Source organism: Triticum aestivum, chromosome 6A (genome assembly GCF_018294505.1).
Source record: "Triticum aestivum cultivar Chinese Spring chromosome 6A, IWGSC CS RefSeq v2.1, whole genome shotgun sequence".
NCBI lineage: Eukaryota > Viridiplantae > Streptophyta > Magnoliopsida > Poales > Poaceae > Triticum > Triticum aestivum.
The window spans coordinates 618,657,179-618,668,628 of record NC_057809.1 but is presented as its reverse complement, the minus strand read 5'-3'; positions in this window follow the sequence as shown (position 1 = coordinate 618,668,628).

The window sequence follows — 11,450 nt, the reverse complement described above, 5'->3', positions numbered from 1 at the left end:
GACGCACCTCTCGGTTTATGGCTCGCTGATCCGCTTTACTAAATTCTGACCCATCTTCTTTCAAGCTGGGATAGCCCTGAGCCGCTTCAATAGGATCAAAATCCGGCACCCGGGCTTTTGCCTGCATTAAGGCATTGATCGCACCGGTTCGAGCAGCAGATTTCTTCAGCTCTTCAACCCGGGCGGGAAGCACCGACAGTTTCAGCAGGGTATCTTGAATCAAAGTGGCCGCCGGTTTGTTGTGAGATGCGGTACAGATGATCCGCTGTGCGCCAGTATACATCTGTTCGACCAACGTGTAGACGGCTTTCAATTTTTTCTGCACATCTGAACCCAAGTGACCAGTGCGGGTCCCTGAAATATCATAAGGGTTAAACCGGCAGCTCTGTAAGAAGACCGAGTCAATTCAGAAGTCAAGCTGGCTTACCAAAGATAGCAGTGGTCATAGTATGCACGTGCCGCGTTATACTGGTAAGTTCATCCGCCACCAATTTTAGTGCAGCCTCGGCATCCTCTGCTCGTTTGATTAAAGTGGACTTTTCAGTGGCCCAATCCGCCTGCCTCTTCTTGAAGCTCTCCTTAAGCTGCTCCATGGCGCTTAAAGCGCTGGCTAATTCCTCTTTTGCTTTGGAGGTTTCAGCTTGTTGGGTTTTCAGGTTTTCTTGGAGGTCGGCGGTTTGGTTTTCTTTCGTCTTCAGCTCAGCCTGCATGCAGACAGTTATATGCTTCAACAAAATGGTACAAGGATTGAAGTACCAACCATATAACAAGTTATGCATTTGGCACTTGGGGGCTAATGCATATTTGATCTTCATCTTTCAATTGCTTACAAAGTCCCAAGATCGATACAAGTATTCAACTTGGCACTTGGGGGCTAATGGCTATTTGCTCGTATATATTCTAATGCGGCAATTTCAATTACTTAAAGTACCGGTTTAACTATGCTAAGTTGAACCGGCCCTTGGGGGCTACATCAGCGAATTTCAAAGCATTAAGGTTTACATTAGTAAGTCCCGGTTTGAAAGAAGATTACAAACCGGCCCTTGGGGGCTAGGAGAATCAGCAAGAATTGAAGCATACAAGCAGGAAGGAGCATATGGAAGTTACCTCATATTTATCTTTCATCATATTAACCAGACCGGCTTCATAGTCGCGACTGGTATACAACCGGTTCAGGTAGCCGGAATGGATATCTTGGGCGTTCAGAGCAGCGTAAGTCGTCAGATCAGCGTTCCACTTGCCTTTGCCAAAGGCAGCAAATTCTTCCTTGGCAGAATGTTTGGACAAAGCGACAGGATTGCTTGGCTCAGTATGGCCAGTGCCAGTAATGACAACCTCATCATCCTGGGTACCGTCGGTTTGCACTGGGGCTGTTGGCTTGTCAGTAGGTTTTGCTGGACCGGTGGAGCTTTCAATCCGGATGGAACCTGTGGGCTGATTGACAGGACCTGAGGCATCAGTAGGTCTCTCTTCAGCAATAAGATCGTCGTCTTGCTGCGGTGGATCGTTGGGTATATCCTCAGGAATAACCGCTTCAAGATTGGGTGTCTTGCCTGGTTCAAGAACGACATCTTCTTCGGCCGCTTTATCCAGGCGGGCCTTCTTGCTTGGCCTAGGTTTGGCCCTGAGAAGAATAACAAAATCAAATACAGCATATGTTCTAAGGCGATGTACTATAAATATCACAATAAGTATAGCTTACCCGAGGACCGTTTTGAGCGGTGGGAGCTGAGTAGCCGATGACTCGCCAGAAGATGAGTGGGAAGTAACATGGTAATCGGAGTTAGACGGATTAAGAGGTTGACGAAAGCAGCCCGCTTTAGGACAAGCACTGACAAGCAAATTAGAGACCTCTGAATGACATTTCCGAACCGGACTGTTCGGTAAACCGGCGGAGGTAACTACCTGGCCGCTGTGCCGGGTTGTGCGACGAGCTTCGTGTTGTTGGGTCTTCATAAGAAATTTAGGATCCAAATAAGCAAGAGGATGAGAAAATTTAACTTTCCGGTTTGCCTGACGGATTTTTTGTGAAGGCAAAGTTTCTGAATCGGAAGAGAGAATAATTACCTCTGCAACATCCGCGTGGCTGGCTTCGGCATCATCCGGACAAGTATCATCATCAATAAGACATATGAAAAATAAACCAAGTGAGTCAAGTTCTACCTCAAAGTCCGGATTATCCACATCATCATCAGGGGCCGGATTAGAAGATGCAGTGGTTTTTTTCCTGTGGGCAGTCTTCTTCACAGCTTTAGTCTTTTGCCGAGTTGCTGTCTCCGGTTTGTCTGGTTTTTATGGTTTCTCCTGCGGCAGTTTCTTGCTCCAAAACGGATCATTGCCCTGATTGCACAGACACTGATATTAAACAATGACCAGACATATCAACAAAAAATTCAGCGAAGAGAAAAATTAAAGTCTTACAGCTGGCGGTTTGTTGGTGGCACAGAAGGGAAGCAGGCCGGTTCTAGCGCAGACGTGTTCCGGTTCATTCAGCATCTTATTCACAGCCTCTGTGATTTCTTCATCAGAAAGCTGGATTTTGGAATGTCGCAGTGGGTCATCAACACTGTTAGTATACTCGCACATGAAACCGGAGCGCCGACTAAGGGGCAGTTGAAGGAAATATGCCCTAGAGGCAATAATAAAGTTATTATTTATTTCCTTATTTCATGATAAATGTTTATTATTCATGCTAGAATTGTATTAACTGGAAACATAATACATGTGTGAATACATAAACAAACTTAGTGTCACTAGTATGCCTCTACTTGACTAGCTCGTTAATCAAAGATGGTTATGTTTCCTAACCATGAACAAAGTGTTGTTATTTGATTAACGAGGTCACATCATTAGTAGAATGATCTGATTGACATGACCCATTCTATTAGCTTAGCACCCGATCATTTAGTATGTTGCTATTGCTTTCTTCATGACTTATACATGTTCCTATGACTATGAGATTATGCAACTCCCGTTTGCCGGAGGAACACTTTGGGTGCTACCAAACGTCACAACGTAACTGGGTGATTATAAAGGAGTACTACAGGTGTCTCCAATGGTAGATGTTGGGTTGGCGTATTTCGAGATTAGGATTTGTCACTCCGATTGTCGGAGAGGTATCTCTGGGCCCTCTCGGTAATGCACATTACACAAGCCTTGCAAGCATTGCAACTAATGAGTTAGTTGCGGGATGATGTATTACAGAACGAGTAAAGAGACTTGCCAGTAACGAGATTGAACTAGGTATTGGATACCGACGATCGAATCTCGGGCAAGTAACATACCAATGACAAAGGGAACAACGTATGTTGTTATGCGGTCTGACCGATAAAGATCTTCGTAGAATATGTAGGAGCCAATATGGGCATCCAGGTCCCGCTATTGGTTATTGACTAGAGACGTGTCTCGGTCATGTCTACATTGTTCTCGAACCGTAGGGTCCGCACGCTTAACGTTACGATGACAGTTATTATGAGTTTATGCATTTTGATGCATCGAAGGTAGTTCGGAGTCCCGGATGTGATCACGGACATGACGAGGAGTCTCGAAATGGTCGAGACATAAAGATTGATATATTGGAAGCCTATATTTGGATATCGGAAGTGTTCCGGGTAAAATCGGGATTTTACCGGATTACCGGGAGGTTACCGGAACCGCCCGGGGGAAATATGGGCCTTATTGGGCTTTAGTGGAAAGGTGAAAGGGGCTGCCCATAGTGGGCTGCGTGCCTCCCCCCTCCCCTAGTCCTATTAGGACTAGGAGAGGTGGCCGGCCACCTATCTCTCTCTCTTTCCCCCTTGGGAGTCCTATTAGGAATAGGATTGGGGGGGGGAGTCCTACTCCCGATAGGAGTAGAACTCCTCCTGCGCCTCCATAGGCTTGGCCGGCCAGCCCTCCCCCCTGGCATCCTTTATATACGGGGGCAGGGGGCACCTCTAGACACACAAGTTGATCATTGAGATCGTTCCTTAGCCGTGTGCGGTGCCCCCTGCCACCATATTCCACCTCGATCATATCGTTGTAGTGCTTAGGCGAAGCCCTGCATCGGTAGAACATCAAGATCGTCACCACGCCGTCGTGCTGACGGAACTCCTCCCCGAAGCTTTGCTGGATCGGAGCCCGGGGGTCGTCATCGAGCTGTACGTGTGCTAAGAACTCGGAGGTGCCGGAGTAACGGTGCTTGGATCGGTCGGATCGGGAAGAAGACGTACGACTACTTCCTCTACGTTGTGTCAACGCTTCCGTTGCGATCTACAAGGGTACGTAGATCAGACTCTCCCCCTCGTTGCTATGCATCACCATGATCTTGCGTGTGCGTAGGAAATTTTTTGAAATTACTACATTCCCCAACAGCAGTATGCTCCATGATATCCAACAGCGAGCGAGATCAACCCCTGTTAAACCGTTGTCCATAAAGGCTCTGAGCTTTGACAGTTGAGGAACATATTTGCTTCTCTCCTAGGCAGTCAATCTTTGAGGAAAAGGGTGTGTATTGCTGAGCCGCTCCGGACGAAAGCCAGGCAAGGGATTCTCACCAGCAGGGGAGGTGTCTTTGCAGTAGAACCATGTCTGATTCCACTCTTTGGGGTGGCTGTGTAGTTTGGCGTGAGGGTATGTGACCTCTTTCCTTTTTTGAATCGCCACGCCACCCAACTCCGTATTAGAGCCATCAGTAAACTCAGTACGGTAGTTTACATGAAAAATTTCTCTGAACAATTCCACTTTGGGCTCCTCTTGAAAGAACACCTCACAAAGCACTTGGAAGTGACACATATTTGTAACAGAGTTGGGGCCAAGTTGGAAATCGGCTAAAACATCCCGGTAAAATTTAGAACCGGGCGGCTTAAAGCCCCGGGCTAGGTGATCTACGAAAACAACGACCTCTCCTTCTTGAGGTGTGGGAGGGCATTCTTTGCCAGGAGCCCTCCAATGGATGGTATCTTTGCTGCCTAAAGCGCCAATCAGGACTAGATCGTCAAGTTGAGCCTCTGTGACGCGAGAAGGAACCCAATTGCACTCATATACTTGCTTGGCCATGAGGAAATCTACAAGGTAGAAGATCCCGGTTCAAAAATGCATTGATCAAAGGTACATTGGTATACGTAATGTTAAACCGGGGACATATCTATCTAAAACGGAGTTTATGAAGCAACAACATCTGGCGGTTCAACTAGGGGACTAATGATATATACCGGGTTGGTAAATTTTTCTACAAGGTTAAACCGCTTGATCTACGCATAGAGACAGCTGAGATGGCGGATGGATAAGTGTGCAGAAATAGATTTCACATGATTTCTTTACAGCGTTGGATCTGAAGCAAGTTCAAAAATAAGAAAAATATTCAAAAGCTCAAGGCAGGACAGCATTGAATCAATGGGCAGAAATATATGTGAGATCTATGGTCTAGGGCATGAAACTAAAAGCGGATACTAACAGCTACCGTTATACAAAGCAGAGGTTCGCAGATGCATCCAGGATTAGTGTATGAACATGAACAGGTGATGAACACTGCAAGAACATGAAACCCTAGAACAGATCTGAGTTGAGAAGAGCAGAAGGTTTACCAGAGTTAAGGAAGACGCGGAAGATTGCCGCGGCGCTCTGGTGCGTTCAGGTTGATGCAGCGGCCAAGGTTGGTGCAGAGGTTGACGACGGCGGCGGAGCTCCGAGGCTGGCGACGCGATGAGGACGAAGCAGAAGGGGAAGAAGGGAAAGAGAAAGGAAATGACCCTTCGGTCCTATTTATAAGGCAAAAAGATATGAGTCAGGTGCGACAATCAAGGGGCCACGAAACGGAGCTATCGCCTCGATTTCCGCAGATATATTAAACAAAGAAGCATAATGGGTATCTTCGTTATGACAGGTGACGTCACTCCGGTTTACAATAATCAGAAAAGATGACATCATGGCGGTCTACCAATTTAAGAGAAGATGTTGAAGATGAAGTTTTTGTTAAAGGATTGACATGAACCTGTTCAAATCAATCTGGGGCCTAATGTTGGGGATATTACTACTGGGCGTAAACTGGCCTATCTGAGCCGGATCAACTTCATCAGTAGTTCCAGAAGTGATATAGCCCAAGAAGGCAGATGAGGGCCTAAGGCCCGTAGCCGGTTCAAGACTTGTAGCTGTAAACCGGAATTTGTATATGAACTTGTATTGTAAGTTAGGAATAAGGAGAGACCAACCCGGATACGAATATCGACCGGTGTTGGGACTCTGTGAACCGACGGGTGTCACCCGTGTATATAAGGGGACGACCCGGCGACGGTTCAAGGACAAGAAACAACAACTTGAGACATAGACGAAGCTTATTTGCTCCCTAGTCATCGAAACCCCATCAATTCCATCACAACTAGACGTAGGCTTTTACCTTCATCGAAGGGGCCGAACTAGTATAAACTCTCGTGCGTCCCTGTATCCGCTTTAACCCCTTCAAGCTAACCCATCGCAATGGCTCCACGACTAAGTCCTTTCTCTAGGACATCTGCCGTGACAAAACCACGACACTGCCGGAACCCGACGCCGACACCCTCGCCGCACCCTACCTCTCTGCCCCGCCGCTGCCGCTCCATGCGCACCTGTCCTGCCCCGCCACCACTGCGCCCCTGCCCTGCCCCGACGCCGTCGTGCCCCTGCCCTCTGCCCCGCTGGCCAGGATGGTACTCCCTCCTCCCTCCCACCGCGATCCTCCCTCCTTCCTCGATGTATATGATGGTGGTCAAGTTGGTTCAGAGAGTTGCAAAGTTTCACAGAATTGCATGGTTTCAGCCATGTCCACAAGGTGTTTGATGAAATGCTAGGGCTAGCGAGGGAACTTTGTTTTATGTGAAAGTTGGCAGGATGATGTCTCATTGGATGTTAGTGAAGATGGTCAAGTTGGTTTGATAAAAGTAAAAACTTGTTAGTGCAAGTTTTATTAGAATTTAGTGTTGGACAGAAACTACAGGGATTTTTTTGGTGGACTTGCTAGATGAAATTGCCCTTCTGGACTTAAGGGTTTAGTTGGAAGGAATATAAGATGTAAAAAATTCAGAATTTTTTTAGCAAGGAAAAATAGGGTTGTAGTTCAATGCCAAGATTGGACCAAAATTGAAAATTGGAAGTTGTGCTCAAAATTTTCAAACAACCAAAGTGGGTTTTTGCATAAAAATGATCTATAGGCATCAGAGGACTTCTCAAAAAAATTGTGGCATTTGAAAAGAATTATTTGAAATAGTTCTAGTGCAAGAGGGTCATTCTAGAGTTTGAAAATACTAATAAAATAAATTTTTTGAGGCCAAATCATCATGAAAATAATTACTACTGATGTTTTTGTTCATAGCATTTTTTTGCCATGTATGTATGTATGTATGGATGGATGGATATGGATGTATATAGAAAATGTTCATATATGATGTTTTTTTTCATAGATTTTTTGTTCATAGCATTTTTTCCGTGTATGTATGTATTTTTTAGACGTGCTCTGTTTTTTTCAGATCAGATGAAATGAGATGTATGAGATGTTTTGTGGAGACAAGATGAGATGTTTTGTGGAAAAAAAATCATAGAAATTAGAGTGATATTTTTGTTCATGATGATCTTCCTAAAACTCATATTAAGTTTGTTCGATGAATGTTCTATGTTAAAACTCATATTAAGTTTGTTTGGTGATGATTTTTTTACGAGGCCACCCCAAACCCTAGAAGAGTTGTCGAGGCCACCCCAAACCCTAGAAGAGTTGTTGAGTCCACCCAAACTGGGACTGAAAAAGCGTTGTCGAGGCCATCCCAAACCCTAGAAGAGTTGTTGAGGCCACCCCAAACCCTAGAAGAGTTGTCGAGGCCACCCAAATTTACCAAGTTAAATGAGTTAAAAGAGCGTTGCCGAGGCCACCCAAATTTACCAAGTTAAAAGTTACTAATTTACTCCCGGTCCGCTCGCCCGACCAACTCTCGAGGCCACCCAAACCCTAGAAGAAAGAGCGTTGTCAATCTACCTCCTCCCTGCATAGCGATTATTTTTTGCAAAGTGTCCTCTCCTGAAAGTACTCTGGATGCGGGAAGAAATTCAAACCTGGTCCAAGCCTCAGGGTTCTACCAAAGTTACCATATGGGAGGACTAACAAGGAAACCGATGACATCGTGGAAGCCGAAGTGCAGGACTATTTTGCACGGAAACCTCCACCCCGAAGGAAACAGTAAATCCGGTGAAAGCGAAGCGCACTCTGGATGGCCTGAAATGACCACCAACGCGTCCACCGGATTCCAACTATGTCCACTGTATTAAAAAGACATAGAAAGACGTGCGGCGGCCGGGAAGTATTTCCAGTGATCCAAGATTAGCACAACGAAGAAGTTGGAAAACAATTCCCTAGCTCGGCGAATAGGCGAAGCAATCGTGCCCCCCGCTCAAGGTGTCTAGCGATATCATCGTTAATCATCTGGGGGTACTTCATGGTACCAATCTTGGTGATTAACTGAGCGATGATGTAGAGTTTGAAACGTTAGAGGTGGTAGAGATCTTCAGATACCAGTACAGGAAGCCTCTCGTCAAACCTGATCCTCCTCCTCTAACAACGATGATGCGAAGATTGCATGAATGGTACATGGATACCTGCAGGAAGTCTGGGAAGGATAGTTTGATGCTGAGAATTAAAGAGGAGCACGGCTTGATTGGAGTCGACCTGATGCCTGTTAAATTTGTGGAGTTATTTCAGTTATTCAATCAAGATGCCCTCGACAAACAACTCATGACTTGCTACTGTATGTAAGTATTACTTATGTAATTAAGTCTCTATAGCTCAGCTCTTTCATTGCATGTATATATAATTATCCTTGCTATATTTTGCAGACTGAAGATCATCAAATGCAAAAAGGACAAATCTATGACATTGGGTTCATTAACCTAAATACCGTAAATGAATGGTCGGTTAAAAAGAGAGTCAAAGATATTGAGGACAACTTGCTACAATCGTTACTTCGACATCAAAACAAAGGGAAAAATACTCTTTCCTTACAACTTCAAGTGAGTGTTCCTGTCTTGTGCATATTCGGTTTCACTTACTCAAGGTTATAGTAATGTAATTGATGAGTTATATGTGCACAGCTTCTACTTTATTCTGCTAGAGATTAAGCTTGACCGGGGAGTAGTAATTGTCTTAGACTCGAGACGTAAAGATCCCCAAGAGTATGCGGACATGACTGCAATGCTCCAAGTTCAATCGATCATTGTCGCATCATATCGACAACTTTCGTTCATTTGATGATATCAAGTAATCATTTTCTTTGCCTGGCAGGGTTTGGAAACAGTTAACCAGAATTGTTCTGGGTCTGCAGAGGGAGCTGCAATTTACACACCCCAAAGTAAGTAGTACTAGCTAGTTCCGCGCACCTCTCATTGATTCTAGTTTCATCAATAGCATTTATCATGCTTGATTATCAGTTTGATTGAACTCTATTTCTCATAAAGTGCTTGTAGCAGGAAGGCGGGAATAATTTATGTGGATACTACGTTTGCGAGTTCATCTACAACTCGACCTCTCAGTGAGACTACTCTGACGAACAATATGAAGTATGTAAACAATATTCACAATTTTATTTTATTACCATCAATTGTGTTGAGTTTCTTTTATATATATGTATTGACCCCCTTCTTTAAATTAGATGTGGCAGATGCGGAATGAACTCCTATCACATGATCGCATACGAGCAATTCAAGAGGAATTGGCGGGATTCTTTCTTGACCATGTCATACATAAAGACGGAGAATACCATGTGGAAGTTGAAATTGATTTTAAATGTTATGGATTGTAAGAGAAGTTATATTGTATATATGTAGTAGCGTCGGATAGATATATACGAAAACTTGTTGTTCGACTAATCTCGGAGAAAGAGAGGTCACTTCTCTCTGTATATGTTCATGATGATCTTGTGTAATTAATGGTTCCTTCATTTGCTTACTACCTAGCGTGTCGACTTCTCTCTATACGTATAGTAGCTAGCGTCGATCAAGCACGGAAAAAGAGAGGTCACTTCTCTCTATTAGCTAGCTAACACAATAAGAAACCCCTAAATTCACCTTCCAAAACCCCTAACCCTCCTCCCCCTTTTAAAAAAGAACAAATACCCCAGGTGCCTTTTGGTCCCGGTTGGTGTTACCAACCGAGACTAAAGGTCCTCCTGCCTGAGCGCCCCGTAGCGGTCACGTAAAGCCCCTTATGTCCCGATTCGTAAGCAAACCAGGACTAAAGGGTTTGGTCTTTAATCACGTTTGTTTTGTCCCGGTTACAGAACCGGGACTACTACCCTGTTTTCTACTAGTGGATCACCATTCGCCACTGCCAAGCGCTAGCCGTGGCCGCCATGTGAGCCTCTGCAGGCGCGGCTCCGGGCAAGCCACGCTTCACCGGTCCCACCGGCCAGCGCGACCCCACAACCGTGTGTGCCTGTGCGCAGCCTCTCCTCGCCGTCTCTCCCTCGCGCTGGCCAGGCCCGCTCTGGCGACCCTGTGGTGCAGCGAATCAAGCAACAATGACAGCTCAAAGCAGGGGATGCGGGTGCGTGTGCGCGTGCGGCAACCACGCACGCATGCTTTTGTCCAGAGGTCGAAGACGAGAGGGGCTAGGTACGTTGTGCTGACTATTGGGCCCCATTGGTCAAACACCGCTTTGATCTTGTCCACGTCAGCAAACCACCACCCGACGAAACCCGCCAGGGGTGTTTTTTGACTGGTATGAGATAGTTGAGGTGGCTAAGGGAAGAGAAAAAAATATATCAGGAGGTAATGTGAACCACCAAGTTTCTTCAGGATAGTAAAATGGACTTCTTTTTTTGCATTATGAAAAACAAAATGTGGTAACTGCGAGCATAGAGATGTCTGCGCAATGTTTGCATCGAAAATTCAACTTACACCATGACTGCTTCGCATACATCAATGGAGCCGAGTATTCCAGCTTTAACAGTTCTTGTGGGGAAACTCTTCGAGACATCACTCGTTTTCTGGGATGAATGTGGCAAAGTTCTTATTGACATCCTACTTTTGTTTGTTTCTACGAGGGATGAATCCTGCAGGTACTTGCCCAATTCTATCTTCACCTTGATTTTTGCTTCTTACCGCTACTTCCAAAAATATGTTTTTGAGGTGCATGCTTGCAAATACGGCATCCTGCATTATGCAGCTGGTATTTGAGTGAGCTGGCAAAGGCATAGCTTCTTGGCATTCTGTACACTTGTGTGTTTACGGATGAGTTAGCTAGTTGGGTTTGCTACTTAGACATGTTCTTGGACTAAAAAAGTACTCCCTCCAATCCATACTAATTATCGCTGGTTTAGTACAACTTTGTTCAAAGTTATACTAAACCAGGGAATATTAATATGGATCGAAGGGAGTACCATACAAGCTCTTCTTGTTTTTCTCAAAACAGAATTACCCATGTTCTAAAATATACATGTGGTGATTTTTTTAAAATA